A 17,282-nucleotide genomic window follows, 5' to 3' on the forward strand; every position below is an offset into this window, starting at 1 on the left:
TCAAACAATTGTGTGTGTGTGTAACCATATAGATATAGCTAAATCTGTGTACTGCTTCACCCTAGTTGTAAGACTGTGAGCTTCTTGAAGGGAAGGAACCATTTTTCATTTTGTCTGTATCCATAGAGCTTAACACAGTGACTAGTACATAGCTTAGCATAATAAATGTCTAATTAATCAGATTGTGTTGGACTGGCTATGGGTAGGAAGGGAGTCACTGGAGGGAATGAAGTCAATGAAAAAAAAGGAAATAAAAGTGAACTATGGACTGTTACTACTCACTCTAAAATGATATTGCTATCATAGAATCAGGATTCTGGAAGGAAGTCTATTTCAGAATCAGGCCTATAATCTCTGGTTATGACATAGAAAAGCAGACAGTGAAATAGCCAGAGTTATTTCTTTGGCCACCTTTGATAAATGAATGAAATCAGCCATACAGCAAGTCTAATAAATTAGGAGGAAGTTAGTCACTCAGATTACCACAAAAAACAACTGAAATCAAATCAAAGGGAGTCTAGTGGGCTCATCTAGAAATATAGCTAGAAAAAATGCACAAAATTTTCATTTAATTCCTTCCACATCTCATTCAATTTTTCAGCACTACAAAATGGTATGTTGCTGCTCTCTAGACTAGAAGTCACATGAAATTCAAGAGGGATGAAGACATATTGAAAATTAAGCTTTCTCTGATACAATCACTGCATTTAACAAGAAAAGATTAATTTGTTATTTTCCCCAAAATTTATTATTTACATATTTTTACCATTCTTTTTAAAATTTTGAGTTCCAAATTCTGACTCTCCCTTTCACACCCCACCCAACCACTGAGAAGGCAAATAATCATACATGTGAACTCATGCAAAACACTTCTATATTAGCCATAGTTCAAAAAAAGCAAGAAAAACAAAGAACATGAGAAAACGATAATTTGCACTCAGGGTTCAACTTTCTGGGGTGGATAGCATTTTTCATCATGAGCCCTTTGGAATTGTCTCAGATCATTGTATTGTTCAGAGTACCCAAGTCTTTTACAATTGATCATAACTACAACATTGCTGTTACTGTGAACAATGATCTCTCAGTTCTCACTTTGCATCAGTTCATATTGGTCTTACCATGTTTTTCTTTTTGTTTTTCTTTTTTTTTTTTTTTTGGTGAGGCAATTGGGGTTAAGTGACTTCCCCAGGGTCACACAGCTAGTAGGTGTCAAGTGTCTGAGGCCACATTTGAACTCAGGTCCTCCTGACTCCAGGGCCAGTGCTCTATCCACTGTGCCACCTAGCTGGCCCCCTTGCCATGTTTTTCTGAAACCACCCACCTTGTCTTTCTTGTAGCACAATAGTACTTTAGCACAATCATATGCTACAACTTGTTCTCTCATTCCCTAACTGATGAGCATCCCCTTGACTTCCAATTCTTTGCTACTACAAAAAGAACTTCTGGGGCAGCTAGGTGGCACAGTGGATAGAGCACCGGCCCTGGAGTCAGGAGGACCTGAGTTCAAATCCGGCCTCAGACTCTAGACACTTACTAGCTGTGTGACCCTGGGCAAGTTACTTAACCCCAATTGCCTCACCAGAAAGAAAGAAAGAAAGAAAGAAAGAAAGAAAGAAAGAAAGAAAGAAAGAAAGAAAGAAAGAAAGAAAGAAAGAAAGAAAGAAAGAAAGAAAGAAAGAGAGAAAGAAAGAAAATAAATAAAAGAGCTGCTATAAATATTTTTGCACCTATAGGTGCTTTTCCTTTTTCTTTGATCTTCAAGATACAAACCTAGTGGCCTATTGCACAGTTTTATATCCCTTTGGTCATAGTTCTAAATTGTTCTCCAGAATGGCTGGACTAGTTTACTACTCCACCAGTAGTTCATTAATGTACCTATTTTACTCTTATTCACTCCAGCATTTGTCATTTCTGATGGGTGTGAGGTGGTACTTCAGAGTTATTTTGATTTGCATTTCTTTAATCAATAGTGATTTAGAGCATTTTTCATATGACTATAGATAGTTTTGATTTCTTCTGAAAATTCTGTTCATATAATTTGATCATTTATCAATTAGGGAATGGCTCTTATTTTTATAAGTTACTGTTTTGTACTCAGAATATATTTGAGAAATGAGGCCTTTATCAGAAAAACTTGCTATTCAATGTTTGATATTATTTCATTATCCATATAGTATCATTTAGCAAAATGTAGTTTGCCTGATTACATCTTTTAATTAGATCTACTTTTACTTTGTCTGAGATCATGATTGTTGCCCCTGACTTTTTTATTTAGCTGAAGCATATGAGATTCTGCTCAGGCCCTTTATTTTAACTCTGTGTCTTTCTGTTTCAAGTGTGTTTCTTGTAAACAACATTTTTTTTTGGATTCTCTTTTCTAATCCATTCTGCTATCTGCTTCTGTTTTATGGGTGAGCTCAAACCATTTACATTCACAATTATGATTACTAACTCTGTATTTCCCTCCATACCATTATCATCTTCTTTCTTTTTATCCTGTCCCTCCTCAGAAGTCTATTTTGCTTCTAACCAATGTCTCCCTTAATTTCCCCACCCCTTTATAACTGCCCCCCTTTCTCTTGTCTCCTTCCCCTCCTATTTCCCTATTGGATAAATTACATTTCCATATACAACTGAGTGTATGTATGTGTGTGTGTAAAATTTCTTCCTTCTTTGAAACAATTCTCATGAGAGTGAAGTCTAAGCATTGCCTGCTACTGCTCCCTTCCCCATTTCTTCCTCCACTGTAAAAGCTCTTCCTTGTACATCTCTTTTATGAGAGAATAATTTCCCCATTCTATCTCTCCCTTCCCCCTTCTACTAGTGAATCCCTCTTTCTCCACCCTTCATTTTTTGGAAATCATTCCAACAGAATTGATTCATATTCATGCCCTCTATGTAAAGCTTTTTTTTTTTTTTTTTGCTGTTCAGTCATTTCAGTTGTATCTGACTCTTCATCACCCCATTTGGGAGTTTCTTGGCAAAGATACTGGAGTGGTTTGCCTTTTTCTTCTCCAGGTCATTTTACAGATGAAAAAACTGAGACAAACAGGGGTAAGTAACTTGCTCAGAGTCACACAGTAAGTGTCTGAGGCCAGATTTGAATTCAGGAAGACTCATCTTCCTGGTTCCAAGCCCAGTGCTCTATCCACTGTGTCACCTACCTAATAGCCCCAAATTCCTTTTAACTGCCCTCATAATGATGAAGTTCTTAGGAGTTACATGTATCATATTCCCATATAGGAATGTAAACAAATTTTAACTTTATTGAATCCCTCATAATTACTCTTTCATGTTTACCTTTTTATGCTTCTCTTGAGCCTTGCATTTGGATGTCAAATTTTTGATTCATTGCTAGTCTTTTCATCAAGAATGTTTGAATGTCCTCTATTTCATTAAATATCTATGTCCCCCCCTGAAAGATTACACTCAGTTTTCCTGGACAGGTGATTTTTTTATTGTAACTGTAGTAACTTTGTCTTTGGAATATCATATTCCAGGTCTTCTGCTCCTTTAATGTGGGAGTAGCAACTCTTGTGTGATCCTGAGTGTGGCTCTACAATATTTGAATTTTCTGGCTATTTGAAGTTTTTTCTATTTGACTTGGGAGCTCTGGGATTTGTCTATAATATTCCTAGGAATTTTCATTTGGGGCTATCTTTTTTTTTTCTTTTTTTTTTTTTCTCTCTGACCCAGAAACAGAAGTCTGATTGAACTCTGATTCTCTATGGTCAGAAGCTTGGTGTGCCTGTGCCCCTTCCTCACTGGACCACCACCACTCGATTCAACCACTGGTTCAGAACCAGAGTGCTTCACCCCAACTCCAGCAGAGACTGCCTCCACTTCACCCCAGCCTACTGCCAAACCCCCTCACCAATCCGCTATCAGAGCCTCAGAAGCTGCTGGTGGTGAAGACTCTGAGGCACTCTGGAAGCACTGTCTGTTCCTGGCTGGGTCCAGACTGCATGCTGAGCTGTTCAGCCTGATCCCAATTGCCCTCTTTGCTGAAAAATAGTCTCACTCTGTTCTTATGTGCATTAGGCTGCTCTGGTTTTTTGTTTTTGTTTTTGGGGTTTTTTTTACCATATTATTTGGAAGTGAGTGGATAGGTTTATCTGGAGCTTGTGGGAGTCACAGCCTCTCCTCCCCATTTGGGGATCTCTTGTAGGAAATGTTTTGTGATTTTTTTTCATTCTGTTTCACCCTCTGGATATAATATAGTGGGGCAAGTTTCCTCGATAACTTCTTGAAATAATATATCTAAGCTCTTTGTTCATGGTTTTCAGAAAATGCAATAATTTTTGTTTGTTTGGGGGTATTTTGGGGGGAGGTTTCAGGGCAATGGGGGTTAAGTGACTTGCCCAGGGTCACACAGCTAGCAAGTGTCAAGTGTCTGAGGCTGGATTTGAACTCAGGTCCTCCTGAATCCAGGGCCAGTGCTTTATGCATTGCGCCACCTAGCCACCCAAGAAAATGCAATAATTCTTAAATTATCTTTCCTTAAGATTTTTCCAAGTGGGTTGTTTTTCTAATGAGCTATTTAATATTTTCTACTATTTATTTTCATTCCTTTAACTTTTAAATTGTTTCTTTATGTCTCATGGAGTCATGAGCTTCCACTTGCTGAATTCTAATTCCAAGGAACTATTTTCTTCAGTGAGATTTTTTACCTTTTTTCCCATTTTGGCGTGCTTTTTAAAGAGTTCTTTTCATTGAAGAAATCTTGGGTTTCTCTTTCCAATTGGACAATTCTGCTTTTTAAGGATTTCTTGGTATTGAAGAAGTATTGGTTATTAGAGATGAATTGTGATTGCCACTTTTTTAGAAGTTCTTTTTATTAAATGTCCCTTGGAATTCTATTTCAATTGGACAGTTCTGCTTTTTAAGGAGTTCTTTTCATTGAAGAACTTTTGATTTTCAATCCCTTTTGGACAGTTCTACTATTTAAGGAGTTTTTTTTTAATTGAATGGTTCTTGGAATTCTATTTCAATTGCACAGTTCAGCTTTTTAAGGAGTTATTTTCATTGAAGAAGTTTGGATTTTCTATTCCAATTGGACAGTCCTGCTTTTTAAGGAGTTCTTTTTATTGCATGTCTCTTGGAATTCTATTTCAAATAGACAGTTCTACTTTTTAAGGTATTATTTTCATTGAATGGTTCTCAGAATTCTATTTCAATTGGAAAATTCTGAATATTAAGAAGTTCTTTTCATTTAAGGAGTTTTGGGTATCCCTTTACATTTGGAAAATTGTGCTTTTGAAGGAGTTCTTTTCATTGAAGAAGTATTCCAACTGGTCATTACTGCTTTTTAAGGAGTTCTTTTCACTGAATGTCTCTTGGAATTCTGTTTCAGTTGGACAGTTCTGCTTCTTAAGGAGTTTTTTTTTTTTCATTGAATGGTTCTTGGAATTTGATTTCAATTGGAAAATTCTGCATTTTAAGGAGTTCCTTTCATTGAAGAAAGTTTAGATTTCCCTTTCCATTTGGAAAATTCTGCTTTTTAAGGAGTTCTTTTCATTGAAGAACTTTTGATTTTGTAGTCTGATTCCTAAATCCTGCTTTTTAAGGAGTTCTTTTCATTGAGGAACTTTGGATTTTTCATTGCAATTGGTCAGTTCTGCTTTTTAAGGAGTTCTTTTCATTGAAGAAGTAGGGCCTTCTTTTCCTACTGGTCACTACTGTTTTTTAAGGAGTTCTTTTCATTGAATATCTCTTGGAATTCTACTTCAATTGGACAGTTCTACTTTTTAAGGAGTTCTTTTCATTGAATGGTTCTTGGAATTCTATTTCAATTGGAAAATTCTGCTTTTTAAGGAGTTCTTTTCATGGAATGGTTCTTGGAATTCTATTTCAATAGGAAAATTCTGAATTTTAAGAAGGTCTTTTCACTGGAGTTTGGGGTTTCCCTTTCCATTTGGAAAATTCTGCTTTTGAAGGAGTTCTTTTCATTGAATGTCTCTTGGAATTCTATTTCAGTTAGACAATTCTACTTTTTAAGGAGTTTCTTTTTTTAATTTAATGGTTCTTGGAATTCTATTTCAATTGGACAGTTCTGCTTTTTAAGGAGTTCTTTTCATTGAAGAAGTTTGGATTTTCTATTCCAATTGGACAGTCCTACCTTTTAAGGAGTTCTTTTTATTGTATGTCTCTTGGAATTCTATTTCAGTTGGACAGTTCTTCTTTTTAAGGAATTCTTTTCATTGAATGGTTATTAGAATTTTATTTCAATTGGAAAATTCTGCTTTTTAAGGAATTCGTTATATGTCACCGGGAAATGGGGTGAGGGTTTGGGATAGGGGTAGGAGTTTGGGTCCTTAGGAATTCCTCTTTAAAGAATTATACCCTCTTGCACACAAAAGCAATTAGAATAAGATGGTAGTTTATTTAGAGCAGGGGAAGGGAAGGGAAACCATGAAAGAAATCCTTGGACTTCTCATGGGGAAAAGGCATGGCACAGAGCGCGGCTCTGAGATACCAATCTCCTTGAGCAGGAGACAGGCAGATACTTTTATAGAGGTCCAGTGGTGGTCAAATGATGTGATCATCTGACTGTGGAAAGTTCCCCTACTGAGGAAGGACCATCCCCTACTGGGGGTGGCTGGAGGAGTTGGGTGAGAGGTGGCTGCGGATCTTTCGAGCCATCTCTCTCTCCTCCTCCTCCTACCACCACAAAGGCAGCAGCCACACATAATCTTATCTCCCCGGGGCTGAGGGAGACTGGAATAAAGGGTGGTGTTCCTGGGGCTAACTCAGTCCTGATCAGGTTCCACTTATCTCTTTAGGTGTGTCTATCCTTTGGTTTAGTTTCTCAAGGAGAAGGTTCTTGGATGTACCCCCAGAGAACTTATGGGTTGCTCTGGGCCCATAATATTTTCATCAAATGGTTCTTGGAATTCTATTTCAATAGGAAAATTCTGAATTTTAAGAAGGTCTTTTCACTGAAGGAATTTTGGGTTTCCCTTTCCATTTGGAAAATTCTGCTTTTGAAAGAGTTCTTTTTCATTGAAGAAGTAGGGTTTTCTATTCCAACTGGTCATTACTGCTTTTTAGGAGTTCTTTTCATTGAATGTCCCTTGGAATTCTACTTCAATTGGACAGTTCTACTTTTTAAGTAATTTTTTTAAATTGGATGGTTCTTGCAATTCTATTTCAATTGGACAGTTCTGCTTTTTAAGGAGTTCTTTTCATCAAAGAGTTCTTGGAATTCTAGTTCAATAGGAAAATTCTGAATATTAAGAAAGAAGTTCTTTTCATTGAAGGAGTTTTGGGTTTCCCTTTCCATTTGGAAAATTGTGCTTTTGAAGGAGTTCTTTTCATTGAAGAAGTAGGGTTTTCTATTCCAACTGGTCATTACTGCTTTTTAAGGAGTTCTTTTCATTGAATGTCTCTTGGAATTCTATTTCAGTTGGACAGTTCTACTTTTTAAGGAGTTTTTTTTTTTTAATTGAATGGTCCTTGGAATTCTATTTCAATTGGACAGTTCTGCTTTTTAAGGAGTTCTTTTCATTGAAGAAGTTTGGATTTTCTATTCCAATTGGACAGTCCTGCTTTTTAGGGAGTTCTATTTATTGCATGTCTCTTGGAATTCTGTTTCAAATGGACAGTTCTGCTGTTTAAGCAGTACTTTTTATTGTATGTCTCTTGGAATTCTATTTCAATTGGAAAATTCTGCATTTTAAGGAGTTTCTTTCATTGAAATAATTTTAGTTTTCCCTTTCCATTTGGAAAATTCTGCTTTTGAAGTAGTTCTTTTCATTGAAGTTTGGATTTTCTATAACAATCAGACATTACTGCTTTTTTTTTTCTAATATTGGTCTTTATTATTAAACATAACAACATGAACACTTAAATATGCAAAGAAGAGGACTGTATATGAGCCTATGAATTTTGTGAAAGTGTGGGTTTGACTTGAACAAGGGTAATAACACTGTTGCTTGACCTAAAAGGACATCTTTGCCTTGCCTGGACCTTGCTAAAAACTGAATACAGCAGTCCTACCCTAAACAGGAGGAGACACTCTAAACCCCTGTCCTCATGTGGACCAGGTGGGCCCTGCTAGAAGCCAGTGGGTGCCCTGGCCTCCACAAGCCTTGATGCCACCTCTTCTCATTTCCAGAGCTACACTCCCAACTCTCTGGTGGATATTCTCACCTGGTCCCACTGACATCTCAAACTCCATAAACACTGCGATACACCCCCAAACAAATAAACAACTCAGGTCAAATCCTAGCTTTTATGACCTGCCCCCATCTTTCCCACCACTCTAGGTCTTTATTATTCTTGCCTGGACTACAATAACAACTTCCAAATTTGTCTCAAACATGAGGGCCTAGCTGCCAATCCTAGCTGCAATGGTCACTATCTTCTCGGTGTTGGGCAAGTCACCGGGTTTCCCTGGGCCTCAATTTCTTCATCTATACAAAGGACGGGGCAGGAGGGGAATACTGTACAACTTGGAGGGGGGTCGTTAGGGGGCATCTGTGAAGGGAATCACTTGGAGAACTCCCATGCCCTGGCATCTAAGCCCTTAGAACAAAATCCAGGAGAGCGGGCATTTCTGTCAGCCACAATAAGTGCAGTGGAAACAGGAAGAATTATTAGCATGAGGGAACTCAAGAGATTAAGTGACTTGACTTGCCCACAGTGAAGCATCGGATGTGAGATTTGAACCCAGCTCTCTCTTTGCATTGCTTCTGGAAAAACTAAAGTGGAGGAGTGGGGTCCCAAGTGGGGATGGGAACAACCACTCAACAGAATAGCTGGAGGTCACTGCACTAACATCCTGCAGTGACGAGGCCTCTCAATAAATCTTCACCCCAGCCAGTCCTCCAATTAGAACTGTAGATCCCCACTAAGCACATGTGCTTGGTGCCAACGTTCTAGGGTGGGGAATGGGGTGAGGGGAGAATAAGGGAGACAAGAACCTGGAAAGACTCCATAGTCGGGCCTGCCTTGGGAGCAGCGGACCCTGGAGTCCAGGGCCTGGCCCTCAGGTGGTGCCCCCTGTGTTGGCCATGGATGGATCCTGGGCCAAGTCTTGAAGGCCCTGGAGCTCCCCACTAAGGCACTGCAGGGTGGCTAACTGGCTTTTGAGGTCCTCCACTTGCTTCTGCAGCACAAGGCACGGGGGGCACATCTGTCCTGAAGAAGCCTGATGCTTCCTGTCCTTACTGGAGGGCTACTCATCTGCCCTGGATGGTGCTCTAGATCAGGTGCCCTGGTTGGGAGCTATCGGCTTCAAAATTCGAGCTGCCTGGGGGTCCCTGCTGGTCTTTGGATCTCGAGCATTGGGGCCTCTCTGATGCAGGGAGAATCGAGGTGGCACCGATTTGCTGAGAAGGAGTTGAGACATCTTGGCTGCTGAGAACAGATTATTCCCTGCCTTGGATGGTAGCTCTGATTTCTTCATCCTGCCTGCCTCGCTGTTTCTGCCTTTCTGCTGCCTAGGGCCTGGAGTTGCCATGGGTTCCCTTCTGGACTTGAGCAGGACAGGCAAGCCAGAAGTTTTGTTAGGGACAGCTGACCATCTCTTCTGCCCAGTGAAAGGAAAGACCTGATGTCCCCTTCTGGAAACAGCTGAAGAGGTCCCACCCAGGGATCATTTCTCCTGGACCAGCTTCCCCAAAGGGCCACTCTTTGGGGACCTTGGGTGGGCTGCCTATGGCTTCTAGAGGTCCCAGGGGGCACCTAGCACTGGGCTGGTCAGGCTCAGCCATAGTGGGTGCTTCCTGAGCTGGGGGGCTCTAGGGGAAGGAGAAAACAGATGCCCCTTCCAACAGCTTTAGCCCTCCTAAGGCTCCCTGCGGGGTGGAGGTCACGAAGGTAGCAGGGCTAAATAGTAAAGTCTTTCTGATGACCGGATGGGAGAGGTCCTGCTCTGACAGCAGGGCCCCTTCCCCACCAGCTCTGTCGTCCAGAGGCTGGGCAGCTGGAGCCAGGGGAGTGTCTGAGCTAAGCAGAGGGGTCTTACTGAGCAGTTCAGTGCTTGGCTGGGAGAAAGCATCAGGAGCCAGGCTACACAACATTATGGTCATGTTAAGCTGCCATCTGACCAGAATGGCATTGGCATCAGTTTTGATGGGACTGGCAGCATTTCTTCTAACAGGCTCTATTCACTTGGGGTGGCCCAGGGGAGGCTCCTGGCCCAGATCGGGAGTGGGGGCGGGGAGGGGGCTTTCACCAGGCTACCTCTGTAACTGGTCACTGGCTGCTGGGTCCACAAAAGAGGAGGACTTGAGTTCAAATCCAGCCTCAGACACTTGCTAGCTGTGTGACCCTGGGCAAGTCACTTAACCCTCATTGCCCCACAAAAAAGAAACTTTGGTTCCTAAGAACCACAACCAGGGCAAGCAGCATGAGCCAACTTTTAATTCATGGTGTGAAAATTAAGATAATTTTAGTGAGCAGAAGCATTAATCAGCATAACAAACAGCTTCTCTCCTTCTGAAGCATGCCCTCTAAATTTCAAGTTTCTGGGCCAAGGTTATTGTTGCGTCACCCTAGTCACTCACTATTCTAGTGTGGTACAATGGAAAGAGTACTTGCTAGCTCTGGAGTTAGAAGATCTGGGTTTGAATCTCAGGTCTTTCACCTGCTATCTTTGTGACCTTGAGTAAGTCACTGAACTTTGGCACCCTCAGTTCCCTCAACTTCAAGAGAAATTCCTATTTATATAATGCCTTAAGTTTTCCAAATCCACTTCTTTATGACTATGCAGTAAAGCAGGTTTCATGTGTTATTATCCCATTTCATGGAGAGATGGTGTGACTTGCTTATGGTCCCACAGTTAAAAATTTCAGATCTAGGATTTAATAAGGAAGTTAGGCGAGATGATCCCTAAGGTCATTTCTAGGACTAAACTCTATGAATTGTAACCAGTGATAGGCATAAGCTTTTAAAAAAGTGAATAGCTCTAGATGCTGATTAGCTTGGCATGATACTCAGATCTAGGGAAGTTGCCCCAGTGGTGCAATTCTTGGCTATTCATGTTTACAAGTCCTTTCAGGTCACTTAGCTCTGGAGATGACAAGATTTTCCAGTTCTCAGCCTACAGAGTCAGAAAGCTGCTCTATGTACAAGAATTAACTCCTGGCGGCTCCTGCTCTATGAGAGAACAAAGAACAGGGGCAATTGTTGTTGCGGGGTTGTACCTGATCTGAAAGAAATATCTGTATTTACCATAAATCCTGCCTAATGTGGCACAGGAAGAAACCACAAGGTTTAGGAGGCTTCTGTTTTCTTTTTATCAGCTTTTCTAAGCATCCTTCTTATTCAGCAGTTTTTTAAAAGAATGGATGGAAACAAAGGCCCAGGGATAAAGAAAAGAGAAATGCTCAAATTACCAAGACCAGCTAAGCCCATTTTTGTGATGATTTGTAGGATTCTTTGTGCTATCGTGGACAAACAGAAAGAAAAGGAACATCCTGAGATGCATCATCATTAGTTCCTCCAAAGGATCCTTTGATTGTGAAGGGCAATCCTACTCCACTGTGGCAGCATTCCCTTAATTCTGTTCTCCACTGAATTGTAATTCTAAGAGAATTAGACTATGTTGGCAATTCTTAGGTCAAGAGCTGCCAAGGGAAAGGGGTCCAATTTTATTGTCATAGAACCCTTCGTGTGAGCCCAAATATAGAAGGTTATATCAATGACACTTTAGCCCCTTAATTCCAACTACTCAGTTCCCATCTCTGTCCCCAAAGTCCAAGGATATAGTAATGAAAGCTGTGGGGATGTTTCCCTATCTCAAAAGTCACTTTAATTCTGAAATCTTACACTTGTATTTCCTAAGCTCCCTTGCTCCTGTTCTAAGGTGTAGCTTAGTCTCCAAATGAATAGCAAGGATTCAAAATAAAGCTCTCTAGGCTGGAACTTCACTATAACAACTTTATTTTAAAGGCCTTAGTTTCTAAAGGCCAAGTGTAGTGGAATTGTCTGGTAGGTTAACATACAGACAGCAGAGTAGGCACAGTAGGCAGTTGTCTAGGTACAAGATGCTGTAGTATGCAACAAGGGATATTTCTGAATGTTATTTTGTTTTTATTAATGTCAGAAAACTTTACTGACTGTAGCACATAGATACTTTATATTACGTTTAGCCACCTATTAAAGGTTGAAAGTCTCCTGTGGACAGTTACATAGAGGAAGTAGAATTTGATAAATCTGCCTATGCTGCACAAATATTTTATCCTGATTCTGCCTGAGTAACATCTCTCACATTCATCCCCTTCCCTACACTCACACCACAACCATCTTAATTCAGGCTTTTATAACGTTTTGCCTGGACATTGTAATAGCCTCCTAACTGGCCTTTCAACAAACAGCCTCTCATCTCTACAACCCATCTTCCATACAAGCTGCTCAACTGGTATTTTCAAGCACATCTCCCACCATGTAACATTCCTTTGTTCAAGAAGTGTCACCGATGCCGTATCACCTCTTGGATCAAATGCATAAACTCTATTGTATTTAAGTCCCTTCATAATCTAGCTCCAACCTATATTTCTAGGCTGTTTACATGTTATTCATGTCACATACACATTCTAGCCAAACTGGTGTACTTGACGTTCAATATAGGACATTCTACCATGAAGTATTTCCCATCCTTAGAATGTTCACTTTCCTTGCCCCTTACCCCTCAGAAGTCACACATACTATCAAGATTCAGTTCTAGCAAACTGTTTGGCACACAGTAGGCCTTGAATAAATGCCTATTAAGCCAAACTGAATCATTAATGTTCCCTTTAATCCATGTCTATGCCTGTTACATGACATATCCCTTTGACCATAACTTCTGTTGTACCAAGAACCTTGAAAGGTAAATGTACCCAATTGTTCACATTTGTGAAATTGGACTTTTGTGCCTCAAGCCTTTCTTTCTGTACTCTTCTGCTGGTGCTCACACTCTCAACTCTGTACATTTTTTCTGTACTCCCTAAACTATTGAGGCAGCTATGTGGCACAATAGATAAAGTGATGAACTTAGAGCCTTAAGTAGACCTAAGTTCAAACCTTTGGTTCCCTATCAGATCTGTAAATAAGGGAATAATTTATGACTAAACAAGAGATAGAGTGCATTATAAAATGTAAAATAGATCATTTTGATTACCTTAAATTAAAAAGCGTTTGCACAAAACCAATAAGCCAAGATTAGAAGGAAAGCAGAAAAATGAGAGGTGGGGGGAGGAATTTTTACAACAAATTTCTCTGATAAATGCCTCTTTCTCAAATATATATTGAGAGAAATGAGTCAAATTTAAAATGAGTTATTTTCAAATTTATAAAGGATCAAAGGTTATGAACAGGCAGCTTTCAGAAGAAATTAAAGCTATGAATAGTCATATAAAAATGTTCTAAATCACTATTGATCAGAGAAATACAAATTAAAACAACTCTGGGGTACTAGTTCACACCTATCAGATTGGCTAATATGACACAAAGAAAATGACAGATGTTGGAGAGGTTGTGGAAAAATAGGGACACTAATGAACTGTTGGTTGAGTTTTGAACTGATCCAACCATTCTGGACAGTAATTTGGAACTATGCCCAGAGGGCTATGTACTTTGATTCAAAGGAAAATAACTTATATGTAAATATATAAACATATATGTATGTTTATATATATGTATGTATATTATATATATATGTAGATATATAAACAGCGGCTCTTTTTGAGGTAACAACTGGAAATTGAGGGGATGCCCATCAATCAGAGAATAGGTAAAGTTGTGTTATATTATTGCAATGGAATACTATTGTTCTATAAGAAATGACTATGGGCAAATCACTTAACCACTATCTGCCTTAGTTTCTACATCTATAAAGTTGACATAATAGTACCTACCTCCCAAGGTTGTTTGGAGGATGAAGCAAGATAGTATTTGCAAATGCTTTTGTAAACCTTGAAGTGATATATAAAAGCAGCATGGGTCTTTCCTTTCTTCTAAACCAAACTCCTCTGGCCCCTTCTATTCTAGTATTCTCAAATTCTGAGGACCCAAAACCTAATTTCACCATTTCTCTGTCTCTCTTCCCCTGACCCTCTTCTATGGTTGCTGGCCTGGCACTCTTGCATCTCACTCTAATCTCAATGGTGTGCCCCTAGCAGGGCACCTACAGTTCCAGGGCCCAATTTTCATTGCTCCCAACACTCTGGCACTACTTCCTTTTGGACACCACACTTCTACTTCAACAGCCTAAAATCACTTTGTCTATTTTTTTGGTTTTATTAAATTTCATTTCCAGTTCCAAATTCTCTCCCTCCTCCCACCCATTGAGAAGACAAGAAATACAGAACCCATTACAAATATATCATTCAAAACAAATTTCTGCATTAGCTGTGTTTTGAAGACCAAAAAAGGAGGAGAAATAAGCTGAAGAATATCTGTGTTGAATCCATATGACATTGGCTCTTTTAGATGCCACATTACACTGTATGCCTCTTATTGAGCCCTATCACTCCCAGGCCTCTTCACATGTATACACAACGGTATTCTGCATCATGGCAGCCTTGATCTTTGGCTCCTTCCTCTTTGCCCAGAGCAGCAGGATTTTGGTTCCCCTATGAGGAATGAGAGAGGTGTGTAAGTAGGAGTAACAAGACATGGGAGCAACGGTAGAGGTGACACAGATCATATTTAGAACTTAGTCAAAGATGTTACATACGTCTTGGCCACCTGGGAATTGGAATTGAAAGATACAAGTTCAGGGCACAGTGGATAAAGCACCGGCCCTGGATTCAGGAGTACCTGAGTTCAAATCTGGCCTCAGACATTTGACACTTACTAGCTGTGTGACCCTGGACAAGTCACTTAACCCCCATTGCCCCGCAAAAAAAAAAAAAAAGAAAAAAGAAAAAAAAGAAAGATACAAGTTCAGAGAGATGTTAGGGTAGAATGACAGTAGTAGGTTTCTCCTTGCCAGAGCCTAGTTTTGAAGTCATTTCTCCACGAGTCTTGAGCTAGCTAATCTGAAATCCAAATTGCACCTAATGGCCAGTCTTCTAGATGGCATGAGTTAAACATATCATTCTCTGTAGGAGCAGTTATGAGGAACTAAAATCAACTGTGTCTATCCTGGAACTTGGCTTCAGAAAAGTCTATTATCTAGGGTAGAAGTTCTTAGCCTATTTTTGTGTCATGGACTCCCTTGGAAGTCTGATGAATCTGTGGACCCCTTCTCGGAATTGTGTTTTTACATGAATAAAAGACATAGGATTAAATAGGAAATCAATTATACTGAAGGATAGTTAAAATTTCACACACTGAAAGTTAGAATTCCCTGATCTCAGGGCAGCCTGGGTCAAGGAGAAGTCATTGGTCCCAAGTTGTATAATAGATGTTTTGTTAAATACAGGGTATAGTTTTTATCATTCCTTTGCTGAGGGTATAAGAGTATATGAACTTAACCATACTATGTGTGTTCTAGTCAGAAATGACTGACCATTACTCCAAGGTGCCATGACTGAAATCTTGTTGAAAGAGTGATTTCTAGGAGGAAATTTGGTCTTGCTGAGAGGATGGAGGCTCAAGTCATAATCCCAATTGGGAAAGTTCATATTAACTATACTTACCCTAGATTGAAGATTTGGTATAGCGCTCAGAGAGGAGAATAAAAAAGGGATAGAAGATAGTCCATTATCTAAGAACCATAGAGAGTTTGGAACTTCCCTCAGCATTTGTTGGAAGGGATGGAGTACAGAACTGACAGGATGCACATAGAACATCCCAGCACTTGACCTTTCTTGATGAAAAGGATTGGGTGCATGATTAGTGGTAGCTCTTGGTGGTTAAAACTTTTCTATACTTAAGGAATTTTTTTTCATTCATTAGTACAGGACTTTACAGTTACTCCTATTAAATTTCATCTCATATTTGGTCAATCATCCTACAGGACTGAGCTCTTGTTGGACTCTGATTCTATTACCTCATGGATAGCCCATCCCACCCAGCTTCCTGTCGTCTGAAAATCTGACACATATGTATGCCTTCATAAAAAATACTGGGTAAGTCAAAAATAGAGCCTTGTCAAACTCCACTAGCAGCCTCCCTCCAGGTTGACATAATTTGTCACTTTTGGTGTCTGTTCTCGGAACCACTTTTGAATCTAACTGCACTATCATGCTTCCCATACCCTTCCATCTTATGTGCAGGGATACGTGAAAGACTTTTTCAAATATCTTGCTGACATTCAGAATACAATATGTATACAATGTTCCCCAAGTCTAACAGTTTAATAAACCTGTCAAAAAGAAAATGCAAAAAAAGAAAAACTAGAACTCAGATCTCCAGCTTGCCAACCTAGACCTTTCCTCACTCTATACCACGAGTCTGATTTTTACACTGTATTCCATAGTATCGAGTAGCATAAACTCTATACAGCTATGTGAGGGACTGCATGGCATAATGTTGAGAATAGGAGGCAGGAGAAACCTGAATTCAAAAATCTTCTCTGATATTTTATTAGCTATGTGACCAGGGGGAGGTATCTTAAAACACTCAGCATTCATTTCCTTAGTAGTAAAACAGGGATGATAATATCTGCAGTACTTTACCACCCAAAGTAGTTGTGAGGCTCAAATGATGTAAATAAAATGTTTTGCCAATTCCATTATAAGGCCACCAACAATTATTAGTTCTAGAATTATATATTTAGAATTAGAGGCCATCCAGTCCAGGTGAGGAAGTAAGACTTAGAAAGGTTAAGTGATTTGTCCAAGATCACAGGGAATAATTAGCTGAGTTGGGGTTTGAACCTAGGTCATCTAACAACAAATCCAGTATTTCACATTTTCTGAAAGATAGGATGGTATCTTTGTTTAACTTTTTCTTTTCCTGTGTTTTTTATTTGTAAGTAAACAGAGAGATGGAAGGAAAGGAAGGAAGGAAAGGGAGGGAGGAAGGGAGGAGAGAAAGGGGTAAGGAATAGTAATGTTGAAACCTCAGTAATTCTGCTAACATCTTTTGACCTCTAAATCAAAATATTATGTATCTTTTACTGATGGTCATAGAATCTAGATGATGGGACTGAAAGTATTTTGGTCCAGGCTGGTGATTGAAGCTGTATGGGCACTCTCTTCACTTCAAATTCCTATCTGATGCACAACAAATTGCTGTGATGTCACTGTAATTCAAAAGGGTTTTGAGGGCCACACACATCTCCACACCTGAACTATTCTTCTAAATTACCAAGGCATACCCATCATGTCAAAACAAAAGAAGAGAACAAAGTCTGATTAGATTTTTTTGAGCTCGGGGCCAAGATTGAATTTTTTCTCAATAAA

At 39.6% G+C, this 17,282-nt stretch overlaps 1 pseudogene; it reads right to left on the reverse strand.

The window, feature by feature from the left end:
* Positions 1-8,989: 8,989 nt before the first annotated feature.
* Positions 8,990-10,025, reverse strand: LOC122752695 (annotated as a pseudogene).
* Positions 10,026-17,282: the final 7,257 nt, after the last annotated feature.

Source organism: Dromiciops gliroides, chromosome 1, assembly GCF_019393635.1.
Source record: "Dromiciops gliroides isolate mDroGli1 chromosome 1, mDroGli1.pri, whole genome shotgun sequence".
Classification (NCBI taxonomy): Eukaryota; Metazoa; Chordata; class Mammalia; order Microbiotheria; family Microbiotheriidae; genus Dromiciops; species Dromiciops gliroides.